Here is a 26,035-nt window from a genome sequence, read left to right as displayed (position 1 = left end):
GAAATGAGAAAGAGAGAGATCAATTTGTCATTCCACTTATTTATGCATTCATTGCTTGATTCTTTTTTAAATCATATTTTTATTGATCTTGGAGAGGAAGGGAGAAGGAGAGAGAGATAGAAACATCAATGATGAAAGAGAATCATTGATCAGCTGCCTCCTGCATGCCCCACACTGGGGATCGAGCCTCAAGCCGGCATGTACCCTGCGAGGAATTGAACCGTGACATCCTGGTTCATAGGTCAATGCAGCCACTGAGTCAAGCCGGCTGGGCCACTGCTTGTTTTTTATATTTTCTCTGACCGGGGATGGACCTAACCAACATTGTAAATATGTTATATTTAATGTTTTATTTTTAATAAAACTTATGTATAAATTATGTATATATAACATATATTTTGAAGTACAGAGAGCATTTTGAGAAATAAAGCAAGAAATCTTCACTTCAATATTCTTCCAGAATAGAAAGTACTAATAATCTTCTAAGGCTAATATTTAGAGTGGAAATTTATTGCCATTTCTAGAACTTCCCTGGTGTTAAAGAACATGGGCACATGTGCTTGCTCAAATCAGGATACAAGGGTGCAAATATAATCTTATTCACTTATGTTGCATTTGCCATGTAGAATTGGTCTATAAGTCCAAGATTTAGCAAATAGTGTTGTAATTTACCTCATATACATTTACCTCTATTATAGTCACTGAGTAATTTACTTCAGTGACTATAATAGAAATCCAGAATTTGACGTAGTATTTAGGAGGAAGTAAAATTAAGAAACAATGCCACAAATTATGAGGAGTAAAAGGATTAAAAACTCCAGGACAAATACAGGTTTATGATCCTATAATTTCACATCACTTCAGTTTACATTTTTCCACAAGACAGAAAAAAAATATATACATAATAGTAACCCATGATCCACCTGCATTTTATAACAATCATTTAATATTTTTTATAAATTCAAATAATGATATCAATTTTATCTCTGTTAAAGTTATAATTTCATGTAGAGGATTTCTTCTCCCTCCCTGCTTGGCTAATTTAAAACAAAATTATACTTTCACAACCAAGATTTAACATAAAGCATTTTAACTGGCAAAATGAATGGGGACATCTGTAATAGTGTCAACAATAAAAATAAAGTTAAAAAAAAAGCTATTCATTTGAATCCTCTCATCTCATGGATGAGAAAAATCAACTCAGAGAAGTTTAAAGACTTACCAAAGGTACACAACTGGTCAGGAGAACAGCTGGGAGAAGAATTGGGTCTCCCAGTCTTTCTTTTTATTAGACTGGGAGACTGATTATTATTTATTTTATTTATTATTATTATTTTTATTATTAATATTATTATTATTATTTTTAATCCTCACTGGAGGGTTTTTTCCCCCCATTGCTTTTTAGAGACAGGAGAAGGGAAAGGGAAGAGAGACAGAAGAGAGAGAGAGAGAGAAACATCAATGTGAGGGAGACAAATTGATTGGTTCCCTCCCGCACGTATAGCAATTGGGGCCAGGGATTAAACCTGTAACCCAGGTGTGTGCCCTTGACTGGGAATTAAATCCGAGACGCTCTGGTGCATGGGCCAACAGTCTAACCACTGAGCAATGCCGGCCAGGGAAGGGTCTTCTAGTCTTGAAGGCTCTTTCCACTATCCCGTATTGTTGGCCATCCTTTCCCCTTCATTTTGCTGTTATCCAAGTGTGGGGTTTCAGTTGAGTACCTACATGATGTGAAAAGCAGTTAGGAATAGTTTCAGCACCCCCCTAAACATAAAACCCTGTTATATGAAATGTCAAAAAAACAGTAATCTATGCAGACAGAAAAATTAGAATGGGGATTGATTGCAGATTGGCACAAGAAATCTTTTTGAGGCGACTGGAGTGTTCTAAAATTAGGTGATTGCACAACCCCATAAATTTACTAAAACTGTACACTTAAATGGGTGAATTTTGTGATGTCTGAATTAAATTATCTATACTAATAAAGGGGTAATATGCTAATTAGACTGGATGTCTTCCAGATGTCTGTCCTGACAAAGCTGGGGGCTTGGCTGGCCTGCAACCTGTCCCCAAATCCTCGTCCAGGCCGGTCCCGCCTCCAGCAGGGTCCCCCACCCTGGTCGGGGGTGAGGCCGGCCTGCAAACACCAGGTGGCCCCTCGCCCAGGCCAGCCCCATCCCCCTGCAGGATCCCCCTTTCCCAACCCAGGACCCTCTTCAGGGCAGGCCAGCCGGCCCCCACCAGTGCACCTGGTCTCTATCCTATATAATAAAAGGGTAATATGCAAATTGACCCTGACAGCAGAATGATCAGAATGACCACTGGACCAGTCACTATGAGGTGCACTGACCACCTCTCAGTCCCTTCCCCTGGCCATCAAGCACCGATCACCTGATGGTGAACGGGGAACCGGGGGTGGGTGGTAGCAGGGGGCGGGGCAGGCTGCAGGCAGCTGGGGAAGATGGCCCTGATCACAGGCCAGGCCTAAGGAGCATACCCATGCATGAATTTCATTCGCTGGGCCTCTAGTATCTCAGTAAGATTGTTTTAAAAGATTTAAAAAAATTAACTGTATAGATTTGTAAACAGGTGTGCTATTGACTGTAGGGGTGTAAATGAAGGATAAATTAAGGCAAAGAAATATCAGCTCTCCTCAGTGATCAGAGAAATTTAACCTGAAATAATTTTTTGTCCTGAACTATTCAGAGAACTTCAGCTCTCTAAAGCGGTACAGATGTGCTTGCAAAATAATTCCTTCAATACACAACACTTTCAGTATGGCTGATGTGGCTCAGTTGATGAGTGTTGACCTGTGAACCAGGAGATCATGGTTTGATTCCCAGTCAGGGCACATACCTGGGTGCAGGCTAGATCCCCAGTGTGGGGTGTACAGGAGTCAGCCAATCAATGACTCTCTGATCATAGATGTTTCTCTCTCTCTCTCTCTCTCTCTCTCTCTCTCTCTCTCTCTCTCTCTCTTTCTCTCTGAAATCAATAAAAATATATTTATTAAAAAACACAATTTGAGAATTACCCCCACACAAATAGAGTTCTGCAACTTTCATTAATTCAGAATGTGAAGTCAACCAATTTAAATAATCTCTCTCTCTCTCTCTCTCTCTCTCTCTCTCTCTCTCTCTCTCTCTCTCTCATTTTTTGTTGAGTGGATATTTTCTTCTTATCTCCTAAATGAGCTGAAATCTATAATGTCTAGTCATTTAATATAGTCTTTTAAGGAGTAAGTTGACTCAAGCTGGTAGGGCATGGATGTTGAAGAGTTGACATGTTGATACTGCCTTCTCAGTTACTCACCAGTGCTATATTTTGAGAAAGTAATTGGATAACACTTTTCTTTCCTCCAAAAAGTCTCAGGATTTTACAGTGACGTTCCCTGTGTCAGCAGTGGCTTTATCAACAGTTACGTAAAATGTGAAGATGCCACCAGGAAGTACTTCACACTTCAGAAAACTAATGTTGGTGGGTGTGTAGGCGTGGAAAACTAAGTTGTGTACTGTAGCAAAATTTGTAAAGAAATGTTTTTTCTAAGGAAAGCAAAAAATAGGATTCCCAGAATATCATCTGTAGGCAGTGAACAATCTAGTGATTCTGTGAAAATAATGAACACTTCTGAGAAAGGTTCGTTTTTGCATGTTTCAGGCAAAAATTTATTCTGTTACTAATGTGTAATATTTACAATGGAGAATACGCATCATTTTGCACATGGTAGATGACGTCATGTCAATTCCAGTCTTCCTATGCCTCACAGGTAGAGCTTTCAGTGGGGCCATATAAAGCTAAAAGTACTATCTGTGTATAAAACACTATACCAGGATTCTTTGAGTAATCATTTAAAGCCAGAGGCAAAGTAAATGGCCTAAAGTTCACTAAAGTGTTAGACGTAAAACACTGTATATAAAATTTTCCAAGCACTTTGGACAAATGAGCAAAGAAAACATGAGTATCCTTAACTTAAAATTTTTTTTATTAAAAATAATGAGCATGACAATACTATATTTGTATTATAAGCAAACACAACAGTGATATTTGATGTAGACTGTCAAGTAAGACACAGTCTTACTATTGTTTTACTGACTGAAACATAACTTTTCCACTGACTGGGGAAAACCAATATACATATTAAAATTATGTAAAGTTCTAAAATCACAGGATTTGAGAGAAATACAGAGGTGGCAAAGTAGATTTACTGTTGTGGGTACACAAAACAGTTAATTATTGTATTATTAATTATTGTATTATTTATTTTTTATTAAAACTGTAAACCTACTTTTGCCCACCCACGTATAGTCTAACATCCCTGTGGCTTGTATTATCTTAGAATGACTCAATTATCTCTAAACCCCCATTTCCTCATCTCTCCAAAAGAGGGCGCTGGCTAAAAACTTTTCTAGTTCTGTCACTACCAGTCCAGAATACTAGTATTAAGATGAAATTAGTTATGACAAAGACTAACATTCCACATTTTAAACATTGTTGGTGTGGTGACTCTAACAGAATGTATCTTTTGTTTTGACGTAAATTCCTTTCTCTTCTAAAGTTAATTTTTTTAGTAAAATATAAAATATGATGGACACCTCTTTCTAGCCATACCTAATTCTTTGTACTTCTCACGCATCAGATGACTTCTGATTTCATACCTTTACATTGGCAGCAAACATCTAAGTTGACCTTTCAAGATAAGAAATTATTAATCAAAATTCCATTTTAATTTGTACTTTAATCTGCTACACCCTAGAAAGCTTAACACTCTATTAGATTTGGTCACACTCCAAATATAAGGCCCTATCACTTGTTTCTTGTGTCTGCTATAACAAATTACCACAAATTTGGTGACTTAAAACAATACACATGTATTCTCTTGCACTTCTATAGGTCCGAAGTCTGAAACAGGTTTTATTGGGCTGAAATCAAAGTGTTGGCAGGGTTGCACTGTCTCTTGAAGCTCTAGGTTGAACGTGGATTCTTGCCTTTTCTAGCTTCTAGAGCCAGCAGAGTAGTCTCATACTGCAGTGATCACAACGTCTTATCTGTCCTCTATTGTCATATCTCCGTCTGCCTCCTTCAACAAAAACTAGCAGGATATGTTCATAATCCCTGTGTCAGTGGGATTTTCTTAGGACAAAATTGAACATATCTAAAAGCAAAAACAATTAATTAGACATTATTAACATCAAAAATACCCAGCTCAAAAAGATAATCCATTAAGAAAATGGAAGAGTACCCCGGCCGGCAAGGCTCAGTGGTTGAACATCAACATTTGAACCAGGAGGTCTTGGTTCAACTCCCGATCAGGACACATGCCCAAGTTGCAGGCTTGATCCCCAGTGTGGGGAATGCAGAGGGCATCCAATCAATGATTTTCTCTCATCATTGATGTTTCTATCTCTCTCTCCCTCTCCCTTTCTCTTTGAAATCAGTAAAAATATATATTTTTTAAAAAAAGAAAATGAAAGAGTAATCCAATAACTACAAAAGACATATTCCCAAACAAAACACTTTTATAGAAAAATATAAAGAACTCTTAGTAATAAATGTTAAAGGGCAAACTTTGCAATTTTAAAATGAGCAAACAATTTTAAAATGAGCAAACACCTGACAGAGACTTTAAATAAAATGTGTGACTCTCCCATAAAGAAATGAATAGGTGTTCAAAGCATTTTCTCATCAAGAAAGTGCAAATTAAAACCACAATGAAGCACTATGTCGCATTCACTTTGATAGCTAAAAAAAGCCATCAATAATAGGATGTGTAGCAACTGGAACTCTAATATACTACTAGTGGCTGTGCAAAATGATTCAAGCACTTTGAAATACTACGTATTACAAAATAAAAATATACCTAACTGTGATCCAGCAATTCCCCTTTTATGAACTACCCCAAAATGTAAAAATGTTTATCTACAAAAACATGTATACAGCTACTGTTAATTTTATCCTTATTCATCTAACAAAAAGAGACTGGGGGGCGGGGGGGGTGGAAACAGTGCCCATAAACTATTAAGTGAATATATGGATTGTGATAAATCCATTTACTGAAAAATAGTCAACAATAAAAGGAATTATTTACCTGTTCATAAGACAAATTAATCAGCATCAAAAACATCATTTTGAATTAAAAGAAGCCTAACACAAAAGAGTACATACTGTATGTTTTAATTTGTTGATATTATAGATGTATTAACATAGTCTATGAAAATAAAAATCAGAAGAATGCTTGTCTCTGTGTGGTGAGGGGAGTTAGACTGGAAAACATGAAAAACCTTTCTGAGAAGATCAAAATATTTTAAATCTTGATTTGGCTATTAGTTATACGAAGATACAGATTTTTAGGACTTATTGAACTCCATGCAATATGCAATGTGTACTGTTTTATGTAGAATTTAGCCTAATTTTAAAAAGTTTAGAGGTAAAAAGGAACTGGCAAATAATGAATTGAATATTTATCATATGACTCAGAAATCCCATTTTTAGTAATTCCCATGTGAATTGGGAACTTATGTTGACACAAAATCTGTACACAATAATTTATACCAGTTTTATTTAAGATCACTAAAACCTGGAGACAACCCAAATATACTTCAACAGATGAATGGATAAACACACTGGATAACATCCACTTAATTGAATGCTACTCAGCAGTAAAAAAGAATAAACTATTGATTCATGCAACAAAATGAATAAATCTTAAATACATTTTGTTAAGTAAAAGAAGCTAGCTCCCCATGGCTGCATATTGTACTTTTTTTATTTATATGACATTCTGAAATAAGCAAAAAAAATAGGGATAGAAAATAGATCAATGGTTTTGAAGGGGAAGGAGTGGAGGGAAAGATTGTCTACAAAGGGTCAGCAGGTAGAAACATTTGGGAATGATAGAATTATTTGGTATAATAATGTGTGGTGAATAATTGACTACGCATTTGTCAAAATCCATAGCACTGAATCCACAGAGCGAATTTTCCAACATTCACATTTAAAAACAAAAACGTGATATCAGGAGGTCCAAAATAGAATGCAGACTATATAATAGTTTAATTATATTACAAATAAATGATATCACCACCTTGAAGGGAGAGTAAAGGAGCTGACATAAATACATTAGAAAACAGTCTCTTGACTGAATATTGCAAATGTAACAGTGGGGAATTGTAACCCACCCCACCATTCTTTTGACATTGTTTCTGTAAATGCTGACTCTGACTAATATGTAGCTTGTACACAAACCATATGTTTGTATAAGAATTCTAGTACCTAACTTCAGAAGATACAGTCTCCAACCTCCAGCTATCCCAGCTCTAGGAGAATTGCTTACCTTCAATCATAGAACCAGAATGAGGCACACCAAAGCAATACTTGACCAGTGTTGTGGTCCTTATTGGAATTGTGCTGGTCTTCAGGTGGAGAACTTTTCAACCCCCTCTCCTTGATCTCTTTCCCTTCCCTCCTTATAAAAACTTCTGCCTGCATTGAAATGTTGAGATGGGCTAGGCCAGTGGTCGGCAAACTCATTAGTCAACAGAGCCAAATATCAACAGTACAACGATTGAAATTTCTTTTGAGAGCCAAATTTTTTAAACTTAAACTATATAGGTAGGTACATTGTTATTAACTTAATTAGGGTACTCCTAAGCTGGCCTTTGCTAAAAATGTCCTCAATCTAATTGAGGTATGTTCGCTGAGGTCGACCCCTTCCAACTCTCCCATCCACACTCTTCTTGTATACTTGTTTCGTCTATCTCCTTTCGTACATCCTCTCTATATGTCCAATCCTCTCAACATACCTTTCTCAATCCTCGACACTACATCTTCTTTCACTCCACAACATTCCCTAAAATTAACTTAATAAACTTAAAGTTTTAAGTCTACTTCGCACTGTACGTGGGCGCCCACACGTGGTATTTTGTGGAAGAGCCACACTCAAGGCGCCAAAAAGCCGCATGTGGCTCGCGAGCCGCGGTTTGCTGACCACCGAGCTAGGCGACAAGAGTCCCCCATCTTCTCAGGTGGCCGATGCTTGAATAAACCTTTCATTTTCACTAGCACCTGTCTCCGGAGTTTGGCTTTCATGGCAAAAAGCAGCTGAACCTTGGCTTTTGTTACACAAATATAAGAACAAAGAATTGTACACTAGTTAGTAAATTTCATCCACTTAGAGATATGGGTAAACAATTCTGAAACTATGTGTGTACTAACTGTGGTTGAACAAGTAAGTAAATACATTGTAGATAATAAGAGCAAATGTTTATACTGTTGGGGAAAGAAATTTCAAAGAGGCACAGAGGAATGATAGAATGCTGATGGTAGTCCGATATATCAGTATGAATTCACATTTGGTTTCATTCTGGGTGTGTAAATGTGCATATGTATTTATTACATACTAGGGGCCCAGGGCATGAAATTTGTGCATGGAGCGGTGTGTGTCCCTCAGCTCAGCTCCCAACCATTCACCTGCCTGCCTGCCTGATTGCCCCTAACCACTTCTGCCTGCCAGCCTGATCACCCCCTAACCACTCCCCTGCCAGCCTGATTGATACCTAACTGCTCCCCCGCCGGCCCAATTGCCCCTAACTGCCCTCCCCTGCTGGCCTGGTCACTCTAATTGCCCTCCCCTGCAGGCCTAGTTGCCCCCAACTGCCCTCTCCTGCAGGCCTGGTTGACCCTAACTGCCCTTCCCTGCAGGCTGGTCCCCTGCAACTGCCCTCTCCTGCTGGCCATCTTTGACCACATGGGGGTGGCCATCTTGTTTGTTGTAGGCCTGCAGTGGAGTAATATGGTCAATTTGCATATTACTCTTTATTATATAGGATTTTTCATATGTATGGTTCTGACTGTCTGGACCCTAGATTTTTGAAGTTTTGGCTTATAGTTCCCTCATTCAAAATGCCTTCCTTAATTAGCCTTACACCACATCCTGAAATCCATACATCCTACTTTCACTTAACTTACTATGTTACATTATGAGTATGTATTTATGGCAATTCTCCCCAGATTAGAGGGTTATATTAATGGTGGAAAGAATTTTGTTTCATCATTGTATCCATAAGCTTTAATACAGATTAGATGGTAAAATATACATATTGGTCAAATTACATAATTCTATGTTTTTGTACCCTTTACAGAGACACATACTAAAATTCTAAGTGTAAATATTTTATTTTATTTTAGGCAGTATTATTGGGAAAATAAAACTATCATGCTTGTTATGATTCAAAAGGTCTATGAAATAATATGATTGTCATTTTAATTAAAAGCTAATGGTGTGTGTATTTAATTATTTAGGCTAATCAAAAATAACATTCTTAAAAATGTGAGTTCCAAAACTTTCATCATTTAATTAAAGTACTGACTTCCAAATATAGTTGGTATGGAGTTTTTTGTTGTTGTTCACAGTATTGCTTTATAGAATAATTATGTGTTTTCTATCAGTGATTTAACACTTTATATATGAAATCATGTCAGAACAGATATTATATTTTGGTACATCTCATTATAATTATCATAAATGGAAAATTATAGCTATTAAAGCTACTATTTAGTAACATATATCCTAGGCACTCTGCGAAGTACTTTATATATAGTATTTCAACTATTTTTTACCAGAAACCTATAAATTAGGCTTTTTTAGTAACACTGATTATTAGTATCCTGAGACTCAGAAAAGACAGTTGAGAGGAGTAGAAATGGCTAAATGCTTAAAATGTCTTTTAAACTATGGAATATGTTAAGTCATTTGAACTTCTACCCTCTTTACCACGTAAACATCTCTGTTTATTGTGACATTTATCAGGCACAGGGGTTCACACCATTTGAGTTATATCATAGACTAAAATAGCTCTCAAACAATAGCTTACCTTTTTGGTAGCCATTTACAATTTCCATTACGCTTTGACAAACATTGCCACCTCACAACCTTGAGGGAATTGAGGCACATTTGTGCCTCCGCTGACTTGAAATGACTAGTCAAGGCCATGAGACTTGCAGTAGCTGGTAGGCAGGGGGCGTTCTCCCTCGGCCTCCCTGTTTGTTTAGAAAATAATAACCTTGTCCTGTCTTCATGGTACTGACACTTGGTTTCTCTGTGAGGCATGATTCTGTATGTTTTCATGGCACACTCCCCTTCCTCTTGGCAATCAGGTCTTCGTGAATCAACCCCGTTCCAGTATACGGCATATTCTCATATTTATCACCCCCCGTAATCTCACTCTTCACAGAAGTTTTCTTCATAGAAGTTGTGTGGGAGAAACAAAATTTCTTTTACCCCCAGCATTCTTCTGGCTGATCTAATAATCACATATGCATGAAATAGATTACCAGGAGAAAATAACCAAATTTAGTCTATATATATATATATATATATATATATGAACCTCACATACATGAGAGAGTCAGAGACTGCACATGCAGAAGAGAGGGTGGTTCAGAGACAGAAAGTGAACATGATTATATAAGACATCCTGACCTAAGGATGAGATAAGATGTCTTGAGGGCTTCAAAAGGTCATTGCAGGATTTTAAGAAGAGCAGAACTTTAGTACACAGAAGTTTTCCCTGCCCTATAGATCAGTCAAAAGAAGTTATCTCTGATAATCTTTTATGGACAAGTCCTCTAATTCAAACTCTCCCATGTAGTTGTAGTAGGGGGTGGGAGGGGAAGAAGTTTATCTTGAACTCTGGGTAAAGTTGCGCTTAACTCAAAACAATCTGCATACTATAAGGCTACATCTTAGAGTGACTCAATCTGGACATCCACAGTTTTCACCTCTGAATTATAATTCATAATAGAATATGAATTCTAGAGCCCAGAACTGTACCTAGCAAAATTTATCAGTTCATGAAAATTTGGTAATTATAACAAATAAATTATATTCCTTCTAATTTGTTGACCATTATTTGCAGATTTTTTTTTAGTTGGAGGAACAATTTAAGAATATCCTGAATGTTTTCTGTATTTTACATTATTGTGGTAATTTGATTAGCCATATCAAGCCTTTGTAATTACAAATATATTACAGTAAACTAATAATTAATAAGTTCATAATTTCAATATAATGGCAAAGTATTGGCTGCTTATTTACTTTTACCTATTAATAACATCTATTAATATTTAAATTCCATGAAGTTCTCTAAGTGTGTAATTTTTTAAATGTTAGAAAATTAATTTATCAACCTTTAAAAGTTAGATCATAATACTAACATCAACATCAGCATAATGTATAATTTCATTATTTTTCTATATATTAATTAGTTGATGGACTTTGACCTATACATTGTTTATAGAGTGCCTAAGTGACAATTAAATATTAGATACTTCTCTCCAGTATTATGTGCCTCAATAATATTTACTAATTTGGATAAACCATTTCTTTAGGTATTTTATATTGTATCATTTTTAAATTAAAAACTTCATTAGGGTGTCTTTCTGTTATTTTGACCAGAAGAAAATTATATACAGCTTACTGAAAAATAACTATATTGCTTTTTTATGTCAATTGAATGTGACAAATTAATACCACCATTAAATTTTATAATGCAAAAGGAATTTGGGTTGAACTGAAAATATTTAAGAGTATTATATGGTACTAGAAGCCCAGTGCATGAAATTCATGCACTGGTAGGGTCCCTGGCAGCTGGCAGCTGCCAGCCAGGGCCTCCTTCCCTTCCCCTGGCTGGCCCCACCCCCTGATCAAACTCCCAGACAACCTCCTGGTTGAGGGGACAATTTGCATACTACACTTTTATTATATAGGCTACATTTTAATAATTCTTAATTTTTGTTACATTTTATAGTTTCAAAAAACCCAATATAATAATCTATAGTAGTATTTCTAATTAGAAGTAAAATATTTTTAATTATGAAAAACTGTAGCTTGTAGTATTTCTGATAACACAATAGATGTACAAATTATTTTTATAGTTTTCATGATTATTTGTATTTTTATACTTTTATACTAAATGGCAAAGCTTAAATATGGAAATTAATTCACAGTTTACTAGTTTTATACAAAAATGATTGCTTTAGAAGAAAGCAGAGGTAATTAAAATTTAGTTAGTTGGAAATCAAGAGAAAATAAGTTCTAATTTTATTTCGTTGACTTCCTTTAACCTGCATTTAAACAACGTCAGCATCTATTGTATTGTTTACACATGGAGGGGGATTCTAGGTTCGGGCTTGCACAGGATATTGACACTTTATGATTGCGGCCTTAGTGTGTTTCTCATGCTCCCACTCACTTTCAAAATTGTCCCAGTGATGATAACAGATTTCACAGTCAGCCTATACTGAGAGAAATATGCTATTGCATAAAATGTTAGTTGATGGAGTTTTGAAAAATCAAAAAGATAATGTACAAGTCATACATAACATATTTTGATTGAAAAGTTGTTATAGTGCTTATTTGAAAAGACCTTTGCCAGAAACTATACTTGCTTGGAGGTTGCAGCCCAGGTTCTATATCATAGAAAATACAAGGAACACATAGTAATGCAAGCTAGTGTGTTGAGAATTACAAAAGTCAGTAGACTACAAAGAATAGAATTTCTTCAGACAAAAGAATGGGTATCTCCTGGACCTAAAGTAATTCCAGCATATAGTTGGTATTCACATGTGTTTTAAACAATAAAAGGACAAATCTTTTAAAAAATAGCCTGGTAATTATTTTGTTTGTTCTTTCGTCTTAGAAAAAAATAAAATAGCAAAGGAAAAAATCATAAAGTCCATTTCAATACATTCCTAGTAACCATTTCCTGGACTACTTTATATTTGTCTGTATCTTCACAGATTAAGTAATATATATATCTAAATTACATTGAGATAATCAAGTGCCTTTTAAAATTCTTTATTAGTCAGTGAAATTTACTAGTAAACTTAACTTTATTTATGAATTTTGAATTCTATGCCAGCTGACTTCCTCATTGTGAGTTATGTGATATCTCACTTATACTAATAAGACACCGTCAATGATTTATTATAGACAGTATCTTCCAAGAAAATAAAAAGAACAATAGAATAGATTGGTTATACTGTGCCACCATCAACACCATCACTCACAAATGCATGTGTTCTGGGCTTATTTGCACATGCTCTCTTCGAGGGCACCTCCTCAAACACCTTAGTCAGCGAGTAAATCATCAGCTAGATGACAGAGTCTTCCTGAAAACAATCAACTTTTAAACAAATATTGAAATATACGGTGATACCAGAAAAATGCTTGCCTTAAAAATTGAGGATATTATGGGAAGTCATTATAGATATTCAAGATTGAGTTCAACATAAAAGCATGCACTATATTTTGAGAGTGATACTTATCAGAGAGCTCTTACTCTTCTAAAATGCTTTTGCATTTACTTGAAACAAATTAGAGCAGAGTGGTAACATTGTTCAAAGTATTTCATTCTTTGAACTCATTTATACAGAGCCATATATTTGGCAAGAGTTCAACACAAATCTTTCAAGTTACATGCACATTTTTGATGCTCTAGGGTTTACTTACAATGTTTTTCTCAAACCAGTTCCTTTTTTTTTTTTTTTTTTTTTTTTGCTATCTTAATGTAGCAAATAGCGAGACCTAAAAGAGAATAGAGATATCATGGATTTGTCCTGGCTCTAAATACCAGCCCTAATTCCATTTTCCATAATCTTGGCGTGGGGGCGGGGGGGGGGGAGAATCATCTGAGTGGACAATACTTTTTCCCCTTCTTAAAGTACAATATTCTTATCTAGTTAGCCATAAATCAGTGCCAGAGTTAAACATTGTTTCTAAAAATTGCACAAAACTAAATATTATAGAATTGAAAAGCAAGTCATATCAACTGTTTACTACTGATGACATTCTTACTCCACAAATTCAAAATTATGGCACACATTTTGTAAGCAGGCATCAAACTGACGTTTTGTTATCAAGGTAATCAAATGTAACACAACTATTCAACATCAAGCTGACTTATTTTTTTGCTGTGGTTTTAAATGGTTCACTAGCTACACAAGTTTGAAAGCTGATGTTCCTGCATCTCTAGTTTCCAGGATTGCCAGCATGCACGCAGTGCAAAATGAGTGGCTCTCATGCTCCCTTATTTCTGTAAGGACTCAGAGAGATGGCCTTGTGGTGATGGAGGGTGACAGCCACTGTTTGTCCTTATCCGGCAAACACTTTTCCCCCTCTTTCTTCATCATCAGGAAATTCCTCCTCAGTGTCTGTTCCAGCTGGATGTGTATAAAGAGGAATAGAACAGAAAGGGGAATGATTTTCTTTCTGATAAAAAAAAAAGGAGAGATGTGAGAAGACCTCCCTCGCTGTTTTGAGTGCTCATTCAGTGAAGACAAGCAATAATTGAAGGCTGTACCATCTTGTGACCACTTGAGATGTGAAGCCATCTAACAAATGAAATAAATGCCCTAGCCGGTTTGGCTCAGTGGATAGAGCCTCGACTTGCGGACTTAAGCGTCCTGGGTTTGATTCCGGTCAAGGGCACATGCTGGCTTGCAGGCTCCATCCCCAGGTGGGAGCATGCAGGAGGCAGCCAACCAATGAGTCTCTCTCATCATCGATGTTTCTATGCCTCTCTCTCTCTCCCTCCTTTCCTCTCTGAAATAAATAAAAATCTATTTAAAAAAAAAGAATGAAAGAAATGAAATAAATCAATAAATAATATATACATATCATTTATGACCTAATACAGACTGATAAGCTAATGGATTTTCAAATAAAATACAAAGATAAGTAAGGTAAATGCTAAATTGTGTCTTAACTCCCTGGTGTTAGTTGTGTGTGAACTTTGTGTAAATTATTATTTCTACAACTTCAAGTAAGAGAGAAGTGTGTGATCCAAGTTACGACATTAGTCCATTTCCCTCAATATTATGTAGAAATAAATGTAAAATCATGCTTCCCACAACCTAAGCAATAATTTACTTTATAATTTCATGGATGTGGTTTTCCTTTTGTGTCATGATGTAAACATAGCTATATAACTTAGAATAAAACAATTCGTCCAAAAGAATGGGCCAGCATTAATTACTTTTGACAAAAGAACAATATAGCATCTCATGATAAGAAATGAATTAAGGGTCAGCTCAAAATAAACTGTGAGATTAATTTCATTAATTTCATATTGCTGAACATTTATTTCAGGTCACATTATGAAACATTCTCTTGCTTTCTATGTGTTTCTGGTGATATTTTAATAAATAGATAGCTTCAAATTAATCAATTAACATAATAGATTGCATTCTGCCCAAATCCTTAAATTGAAATGAGATAATACAAGTATTAATACTTACATTAAACTATTATTTCCAAATATTCTTGATTATTGAAGAACATTTTGAAAGGAAGAAACTTATGATCAAGCTTATTGTTATTATTATTTTAGAAAATAATTTCAGTGTAAAGAACAATTAAATTGTTTGTTTCCTTTCCCCATTTTTCTTAAGCCTATTTTCAAATGGCATAAAAATTGCCATTGTGACTGGGGTGAACCGGTTGAAATACACCAAAAGGTATCACATGGCTTTGAAAAGGAAAGTCAATCTGCAGTGTTGAGAGATCAGGCTGATGTTCTCACTAAGACATTTGGACAGATGATTATAGCTGTTCAGTCAATGCATGAGTCGCATCACTGCCAAGACTTCCTCCCTCCAGTCACGGATTAGTGACCTCTGGGCAGCTGCCTATGCAAGAAGGAGAAGATGCGTGTGTCTCTGTCTGAAACCCTCTGTAGTGATCCTAATTGACTGCAGTGATATCTACTGGTGACAGCGGAGGAAGCTGACAGCTGCAGGCCCTGTTGTTGCAGCCAAAAAGCCACTCTTGTGGAGATCTTAGATGAGTATATTAAGTACTTTTACTAGCTCAGCTGGTGAAGTTACTTTAGCTCATTTGGCATGAGCACCGGCCCGAGAATAGTAAATCAGCTCTTAAAAGTACTTCATGTCATCTGAATTGTAAATGTTCAGTGAGCTAATACTAATCCTCCTTTATAAATAGCGCTGACCCTTTAGTGCTGTCATGTCATCAAGAAACTTTTCCTTTCATTTTGCTAACTTTTCTTTTCCTTTGCTTAACCCCATTTGCCCTTCTACGTATGGCAAGTGGAGGTCTTAGGAGAGCTCAAGATTACATGTCAGAAAAGGAGACCACACGTGAGCAATCCAATACGTTAATGTGCTGGGCTTACGCAGGAAACTGCAGTCAGGAGCTAACACTTTAAATTTTGTGTAGAGAAGAGGAGAGAAAAATGAATGCCAGAAAGCAGAGCAAATGAAACATACTGTTTGTTAGGTAACCCACAACATGCTACTGTTTTGAAGTAACATAGGTTGTCAAAGTTTTCTCCAAATTATCTGATTGTTCATGAGGCTCTATCTTAGATGCCTTAAGGAAATAACAAAAGTTCACCATTTTTTTATATACTACTAGAGGCCTGGTGCACGAATTTGTGCATGGGTGGGGGTCTGGTGGCCCACCCTGATGGGAGCCATCAGCCCTGTGGTGGGGGGTGGGGCCTCGGGAGTTTGCTGCTGGCCCTGCCCTGTATCGGGGTGGGGGACCGGTTAGAGATGGGGCTGCCCAGGAGGAGGGGCCGCAGGAGGTTGCAGGGGGGTCGATCCAGGGCCCGGATCAGGCCTGGTTGGCCACTGCAGTGCGCCATAGTGAATGGTTGTTCCGCCATTCCAGTCACTGGGCTTTTATATATATAGATAATTCATCACTGGTACAAACTGATCCACTAGATTATAATGATTTTGTTCTGCTTTAGTTTGACTGAATCTATGTTTATATATTTCCTTTATCTAACAATCCAAACACAATCACAGCCATCCACAAAGAGATCTGAAGATTCTATCTAAAGTCCAGCGTTTTTCATAGACAGATAATTGGTGGAGGCCTAAGACTTCAAGTTCTCCAGCAAAGAAAGCATGTGATTAATAGTGAAGCTAACTGACTTTTTCTTACCTGAAATATATGACAGAGTGGGCTATGTTTTATTGCCTTCTATATACCCAGTGCCTTGAACAAAGGACAGCAGAAACAGCAGATGCTTAATAATTCATTGCCGCATTAAAAAAATGAACAAACAACATCTATAAGCAACAACACATTCTTGCCATGTCTTAACTTAATTGGAAAGTAAAATTGGCAAAATCAAATTTAGACCGTGCGATAAAATCTATAAAAATAAAATAATTTATCTATCCTCCCAAGGATATCCTTATAAGTGAATTTAATTGCTTGTTTTATTTAATTAGAAAACCTCTAAATATCCCAAAGATTATTAAGTTTCCCTCGTTCATCACATTTTAATATTATCAAAGTGTTATAAGTTACATAGTTTAAGCATTTTTACTAACATCATTTTGTTTGGGATAAGTATTATTTTCTCATTAAAACTTTCTTTGTAATATTTCCCCAAAACTATGAATCCCATTTTTCAGGTACAGATCTTGTTATTTGTCTTACTTTAAACTGAATATGCTTATAATACTCTCTCTTTATAGGAAAGGCAGAGCCAGTCTCCGTCTACACTGATGGAGGCTTACAAAAGAATAAATCAACTCCCTGAGAGCATGTAATTATATACAGCAACACCCTAAGGAAGTAACCTCATCCTTAAACTGGGTTTCAGTTTTGTGTTTCCAAAACAGTGCCACAGAGGTTTTCGTTATTGCTCATTTTTAAATATGCTCATTTAAAATATCTTAAATATTTCTCACTTTAAAATGCTCAGTTAATTTGGCAAGCACAAGGTCCTCAGGAACACCACCCCCTGCCCACACTGGAGATCACAGAAAGTATGAGTGGGATACAAATAAGCAACAGTAACTACAAGTTCTGCTCTTGAGCACAGACTCCCTCACATACCCCAAATGGCATCTATGCCCCAGACCATTCACAATAAAAAAGTAAACAAACAAGAAATGTCTATAGATCACAACATGACATGTTTTAAAACGATTTGATTTGGACTCAGGATCTGCTCAATTGCTTAATTACTCATTTTTTACGCTCTTGAATGATTTCTTATTCTCTTGACACTAAAATAGAAGTTAAATGCCGGTAAATAGTCAGGTAAATAAACTGAATAGAAATGAAATAATATGTATGGATAATTTATGTGCTCTTTAGAATCATGGCTACAGCTTGGATGTCATCTATCCTATTGCGTGCTTACTGTCATCATTAAAAATAAAAGCTCACAATTGAAAGGTTATGTGAAAATTATGTTAACAATATAGTACCTGCCAATTATTTTTTAATTTTCTGACATCATAATTATCTGTAGTTCATCCAACCATGTGCATTATTTTCTCATAAAGGCGATACAGGGTGTAGTGTTTAGCGTTTCCATTTTCTTAGCAGAGACGTAGCTTGAGTCTAGAGTTCTATTAGTTAATTTTTTCACTTGCTAAAGTTCTGAGTTTGTTACCCACCTAAAGATAAAGAAAATACCTTTAACTGAGCATTTGTATGGTTCACATTAATAATAAGCATTTAAATAATAACAATAACAAATGCATGCCTACTTTATGTAAAGACCTGTTTGGGATTTGATAAGGAAATTCGTTGCTAATGTTGAAGTCTATGGAGTCTTTCATCAATCTTTTATTCAATCATTTCAGAAAGTAATAGATAAAAGTATTGTAAAAAAATTTAGGTTGTCGAATTTGCACGACCTAAGAAATTCATCTTCCACCAATCCACAATAACATACAGAACTCTGGAACAGAAATCTTTTGCAATAATACTCTTTCAACATGAATCACCAATGAGGAGGATTACACCATTCTTTTGGAGCAATTTTTGCAGGGTGTCACTATTTTTCTGCTGGGCGATATGTTTCATGGTAAACCAAGAATGTACAGTATTTTTCATTTAAAAATCTACCATGAATTTAGTAACAGAAAGATTTTAAGAAGTCCTTCAGTAAAATCTTACCTGATTGTAAATATTTTTGAGTGACACATCAATACACCTATAGAAATGCTGCTTTATAGACATGGAAGAATCAGAAATAAGATTGAAAAGAACAGTGGAAACAAAGGTTATAAAACCAACTGCTATCTGAAGAAACGAAATTTATTTTAAGAAAAAGCATGTATATGCTTATTTGATTGAGTTGTAGCTTCAAAAGGTACATTAGAATGATTACATTGGATGAAATGAATGAAAATCAGAGTAATCGTATCAATGACTATACTGAAAAGATATTTAAGTACTTCATGGAACAGGGTTTCACATTATGAAAAAACAAAAATTGTTTAAAATAAAGACACCTTTAAACACATCAGCCCATATGTCATAAACCCAATTTTAAAAGGCTCTGCAAATTAGCAGCTGCAAACAAACTAAAGTGTATTTCATTTGTTAAATTGTAAGAGAAAATAGTATACATTGAGACTATGGTCATCTTTAAACATAACAAACAATTAACTGGAAAGAGAGGAAAATTTGCAAAGCAAAAACCCAACCTGAGAAGAGCACAGGAAGTAATAAAAGGCGCAGAAGTCAGCAGGCAGCCTACCACAAGGCCGTAGCGCTAAAACTCAAGGGATCCAGCAAAACAGATTCTTACCCACAACACAACAAACATCCGGAGCATCAGTGTGGTGCTCACCGCAGGTTTTTCTGAGCTGAGTCCCAAAGAGAGACAAAATGTGCCCAGAGGGAGACTGCATAAGGTGGGTTGTGCCACTTCGCAGGAACCTGGGTTCCGGGGCTCAGCACTTTCTGTGGAAAGCAGCAAATAAGCTAGTGCTTTGCCCTGTAAGGACGGAGCTGCCTGGTAGTCACATGTCCTTTTCTTGACCTTCTTGAGTGTGGATGTGACCAGCTACTGAGACTGCTTATTATCAGGTGAGAGTTAGGCCTTATTGCTTCATATATGTCACAGCGATGTACTAGGGCCCTCAGGAATCGTGGCAGCCTGCTTTCCCCACAAAAGCAAACGATGTCTGCATCGAGTTAAGATAGAGGAATTAGACTCTAACATATCTACAGGGATTTAGAAAACTGGTTATTATGATAATTGGTAATCATATGAGACTAATTGTTAGCTAATTGTTAGCTAACTTTTTTTTTCACCCTTCAAAGTAGCATACTCAATATATTTTTCAATTTTTGGATTTTAGGGAGATGGTTTCAGCTGTTATACCTAATCTAACTTATAGACTAAATTATAAAATATAAACATTCTCTCATTAAATTCTTTATTTGAAATTTGCATAATTTCATGCATCACTACAATAATTCTGGTGAAGGAACCTCTACCTGGTTCTAATTCAGGTAAGTTTATTTGAAAGTTTAGTTACAGCCCAACTACTTCCCAGATGATAAGAAGGGTTAGGCCATTATAAACTGAAATTTCATTATCTTTTGGTAAAGTTTTATAAACATCATAGTATGAGAAGGTCATATATTATTAAAATGCTAATAGTGGTATCCAAAATAAAATCGTGCAGCCTTTCCACAAAAAACAAGCAAATTTGAGAGTTTTTATTTTGTTTTATTATGAAATTGTTCCTTTACTCTTCAGAGTCTGGTGAGGGACACATACATCAGCATGCATTTGGGATAAAGTGCAAAAACTACATGTATGTATATACAGAGTGCTAAGAGACCACAGAGGAGAACGTGTAAAACACAGCTTGGGGTTGTGATGGATGGTGGCCTTGAAATTATTCCTGGGTACGATGTAGTATGGGCACTTGGTAGGAGAAAGCATTAACTGACTTGACAAAAGAAACAAGAGCACTTCAAAGCAAAAGTACAATCTGAGGAACAATGTTAAACTAGCCGAAATGTAGTGTGAAATCTTGGACTGAGAATTAGGCTAGGTCCACGTCTTAAAAGGCCCAGTAGGTCATTATTTTCTGGCTTAAAGATTTTATCCATAAAGGCATAGGGACCACACACACACACACACACACACACACACACACACACACACACAATATAAATTGAGAATGATATCCCATAATACATTTCTTGAAATTACATTTTTTTTTCAGTGGGAAAGGGATTTAAAGAACATCTGTCAGTTAGGAAGGAAACAGTGGTAATTAATTACTCAAATGATAAATGATATGATGGCTAGAACGTCAAAGCCAAGGTGTAGCAATCAGGTAAAGAGATAGCAGAGGACTTTTGAAAAGATGGCACTATGGAAATTCTTGATGGTCAAGTAATTGTGTTTGGTGAGGAATAAACAGGAATTCAGGAGAATTGCCAACTTCAGTGTAAGGTAGTCAAAAGCATGATCAACAAGATGGGCAATTTAGGGAAAAAATCAATTTGAAAACATTGTAGTTGATTTTTCACTCCTTTTTCTCTGTAATAGGTCATGCGTCCTAACTCATTGTTATAATCCCTGGGGGAGGAATGTAACACCAGTTTTATTGACTTTGAGCAACTAAGATGACAAGTTTTGCTCAAGGAAATGTGAGAGGCCTTGATGTTTACCATGACCTCGTCCAGGCAAGTTTTAAATGTTTCTGTAATATATGGCTTGGGTCATGCATAAATAACCTCTATAATGAGAACGCCCAGGTAGTGGTCCCAAAATTAGAAAACATTCAGAATCCAATCAAGCAGAGACACAATTGACCTATAGCCCTCATGTAATATAAGCAAGAAGTTTCTGTTATCATAATCCAATGTGAAAGTGGGGTTGTTTGCTATTACAATAAAACTTAACTAATTAGCAAATGTTTGCTTCATTTTAACATGTCAGGTTTGAGTTACTTATACAATTGGACTATGAAAAATCATCAGGTACAGAAGGTACAAAAACAACAGACAGAGAATGAAGATAAAAAGAGAAAAGTGTACCTCCCAAACTGTTCTGTCAGCAGGAAAGATGATTGTTAAATGAGTGCTTTCTTCTTGGCAGTATTGGCAATAAATAAGAAGTCATCTGCAACACCTCTGTCTGAAGAGCTGTCATAGAACAGCTCTGAACTTCAGTTCCCACAAGTGAAAAACCTTAGCTCCAAGAAAAGAAAGAGCAAGGATCCAAGTAGGTGAGATGATGAGTAGGCTTGTGTTCAGTGAATTAGCTTTGTACAATACGACTTCGGGAAATCCCACTTTTCATCATTATACTTACTGTCTCTCTAGAAATATCAGCACATTGAAATATTTTTAACTTTGAAGATCCAGTGGACTCAGTTTTATTAATGACATAAACTATTAAGATGTTTGATTTTCATTTTATTTTAATCTATTGTGGCCTTAAGCATTAGGTAGATGATAACCTTCTGAAATTTTCCTGTGTGAGTTCACAACATTGAAGTGTTCCAGTGTCTAGTTATTAAGGGAGCTAAGCTCTTATTTTATCAGTAATGTGAATTAGTTTTATCTTTTCCCAACCCTCTGACCTCCTAGGATTAATTCAGCTTTGAGAGAATGAACCATTTATGGAATGATAACCTTAACAAAAGTAAAGTTCATCTGGGTTCCTGGGTTTTTCATGTGAATAATTTCCTTCTATTGTAAACATCCAATTTAATAGGCAATTTCTAGAGGTCACAGGCCTGTCTTTCTTATGTAAGTCATAAGTATATCTCAAAATAGATTTACACCCAAACACTTAAGCAATCAAAAAATAAAAATAAAAAAACTTCAGTTTATTTGTTAGTATTTTCAGTAAAGAACAATGTCTTCTGTGTTTCTGTGTCTCCAATGCCTTTCTCAGCCAAGATAGTTCAATAATCTGCAAAGATGTACATGCACTACATAAGAACTGCTTGAAGAAAAATGACAGATATTAGATTTACCATTAATGAGTTGATTGATTAAAATAATTTAATTAGTACATAATTTTGAGACGTAGACAACTTTGAGTCTGGCACCAAACCAGGGATATGTGGAAGGATGTATTCAAGCTACTCAGCCTAAAGAATGCTGTTCAGAAAACCAAGTTACCTTAGAGAGATGAAGGGAAATTCTTCTTTCACAATGTGAACTGGAGATCATCATTCAGAAACCCAAACTAGAAAGAAAATCAAGAAGAAATTTCAGTTGTTCAGCAGAGATCAGGCTTTTAAAATCTTTTTAAAATATATTTTTATTGATTTCAGAAATAAAGGGAGAGGGAGAGAGAGATAGAAATATCAATGATGAGAAAGAATGATTGATCATTTGCTTCCTGCACGCCCCCTACTTGGGATCAAGGCTGCAACCTGGGCATGTACCCTGACCAGGAATCAAACTGTGACCTCCTGGTTCATAGGTCAATGCTCAACTACTGAGCCACACTGGCCAGGTAGATTTTTATATTCAGTCTGTGTTTTAGTATACAGGCAAAAAATAATTATGTAGGGATGATTCAAAGTTAAGAATGATGGTCATTTGTTTGTCTTCTTGGAAGAAGTGTGTGCAGGTCCTCTGCCAATTCTACAATGGAGCTGTTTGCTGGATCGGTGTTGAGTTGTATGAGTTCTTTATATATTTTAATCCCTTGTCAGAGCTATTTTTTGCAAATGTCTTCTCCCAAGTGGTTGGTTACCTTTTTGGTTTATTTAACTTTACTTGTATAGTTGACACTATTACAGATGCCCCCATTCTTCCTCTTCCTTTCAGTTCACTCACATAACAGACGCCATGTGGTCTGCAGGTTTATGTGATTAAAATTACAGAAAATAAAATACATGGAATTATGCATGTTGAAATCCAAAATGGAAACATACAATAAAAACAAATTTAATTAGAATTCATTCATATTTCTTCAATGCAATATAATACAGCTGTAGTTAAGAATCAATGATAGATTTCTAATAGTAAAAGCATTTAATTATGCTCTTTATAGTATAAATAAAAATTGTAGTTCATATGTTTTTCACAACACTGCTACAAAAATATTTTCATTTATCAGTATTTAAATATTCAATATGATCTCCTATAGAGCAAGTAGATAAAAAAACAAATTACAATTAAAAATTTACTATGCATTGTTATTGATGGCTAATATTGCAGAAATTTTTATATAAAAGTAAATTATTAAATCATTTAAAAAGAATAAATCACCTTATTTAAAATACTTGGCATATTAAAGATGCTTAATAAATTAATATAGGAACAGGTATGTATACTCACTCATCTTTCAAGTATAATATGAATCCCATGTTTCAATTTGAAAACTACTTTTTCTAAATAGATAAAAAATATATTGAGGGGTTAATGTAATAACTTAAAAAGCCATCATTGCATAACATGTTTAAAATATGTTCTGCAATAAAAAAATGTTAACCAAAACAAACACAAACCACACACATGCACACACACACACACACACACACTTGATATAAAAAAGTAGTCGAACTTTTAGCTTTTTTATAATTTCAAAGTTTGATATTCTTTTATAACAATAATCAGTACCACAACAAAAACAGCATCATTTAATGGCACTATTAACTCAAGAACCTAAAACAGCAACTACATTAATTATATTCATTATACTTAATTGAACATAATCATCTAACCTAACAATTCCTTGTGCACTAATTAATAAAACAGCATGTCTTCTAGATCAGAAATGTATAAAAATAATATTTCTTTAGATCATTTTTTGGTAAAAATATGTAAACTACAATTTAGTGTATTCAGAAGATATTGAATTATATTTAATTTTAATATTATAATTTTAATGTACCTTAATGCTATATTCTTACTGAAAATGATGTTAAGTGCCATTTTTAAACATTGAAAGAAAATGTCTAATAACTATATGAAGATTTTTACTGCTCTTGTTAGCATGTGATTTGGGGAGAAGACTTTACCATAGGCAGTTATTCCAACTGTCATCTCTTTCATCAAATGCCCTAACCTAACCCTTTCACTTTTTACATGATTTTCTGTCCCACCTGAGAAAATATTTATTTCAACTTTGTCTCTATAAGTAAGCTAGACTAAATGTACTCATATTATATTTTTACATCTCTCTGAATGATAAACATGTCCTTCCTCCTTCAATATTTTGTCCCAGTGAAACAATTCTTGACAAAGTTAATGACTGCCATTATTATGATATCCCACTGATAATTTGCTATTTCTTTTTTATCTTTGCAACAACTGACTGTAGGACTCTCAAAGTACTTCTGCTACTTACGGAATCTAAAGTAGAAATTAAAACATGTGCAGAGCCATCTATTTCCAGGAAAATGGCTGAGAGGTTGCTTTGCTAATATGGTGAATAGAATAGAATAGAATTAGAATAGAATGGACTAGAATAGAATAGAATAGAATAGAATAGAATAGAATAGAATAGGTATCAGAGCTGCTTCTGCCATTGAAAACCATTAAAATAATTGAGACGATAAAATAAAATTGTCTTGCCCAAATCCAAGTGAAAGTAAAACCCGAAGAATTAAATTGCATTTTAACATGAGAACATTTCCTAACCCCAGGAACTTGCTGTGTGAGCTTAGGCAGTTACAACCCAAGAAGCCATATGCTATTTAACCACTGAATTATACCATATTAATTATAACCTATACTCAAGGCATGAAGACTTTCTAATGAAAAAAACAACACTATAAATATTGTTGTTTTGTTTTCCAAATCAAAATCTATGCTAACTACTATATAATAATGTGTGACAAAGTCAGTTTCTATGGAAAAGTACTATACATTATAAAATATATGGTTATCACGAATATTAAAAAATGTTAATTATTTTAGCTTAAATTGGGGTCTTTGGGATATTACAAAGTAAAATTCCCAATAAATTTCATAACTACCCTATGAATAGCACAAATTGCATAACATTTTATTTTACAAGTATAAATTTTCAAATAAATACTTTAAAATAAATCAAAATTTTTGTAAACTTATTTGATTTTTTAAATAAAAATAAAGTCACTGAAAGCAGCCTTACATCTATCAATTTCTTAACCTATCATTTAGACAAGTATAAAATTGACTCCTAATTATAGCTGGAATCTACTCACCTAAAAAACAAACCACAAAAGAGTCAACCAATCAGACACCGCACAACTGGCTTGCCTGATTGCTATCAGGGAA

General features: G+C 35.2%; 1 long non-coding RNA gene across 4 annotated transcripts in view; it reads right to left on the bottom strand.

The window, feature by feature from the left end:
• Nucleotides 1-13,390: 13,390 nt before the first annotated feature.
• Nucleotides 13,391-26,035, bottom strand: part of LOC308520094 — a 60,844-nt gene continuing 48,199 nt past the window's right edge. The window contains exons 4-8 of one of the 4 annotated variants that reach the window (XR_013996073.1): nt 22,940-23,006; nt 21,845-22,002; nt 18,256-18,447; nt 16,973-17,057; nt 13,558-14,269 (exon numbers count right to left, since the gene is read on the bottom strand). This is a non-coding gene — a long non-coding RNA (uncharacterized lncRNA). Of the gene's footprint in view, nt 14,270-16,972; nt 17,058-18,255; nt 18,448-21,844; nt 22,003-22,939; nt 23,007-26,035 lie in introns of all 4 variants that reach the window. The other 3 variants (XR_013996074.1, XR_013996071.1, XR_013996072.1) reach the window with 3 other exon arrangements.

This window comes from Myotis nattereri (assembly GCF_964212035.1).
Source record: "Myotis nattereri genome assembly, chromosome: 5".
In the NCBI taxonomy this organism is placed as follows: Eukaryota; Metazoa; Chordata; class Mammalia; order Chiroptera; family Vespertilionidae; genus Myotis; species Myotis nattereri.
The sequence above is the reverse complement of the archived record's forward strand: the minus strand, read 5'-3'. Positions and strand labels throughout refer to the sequence as shown.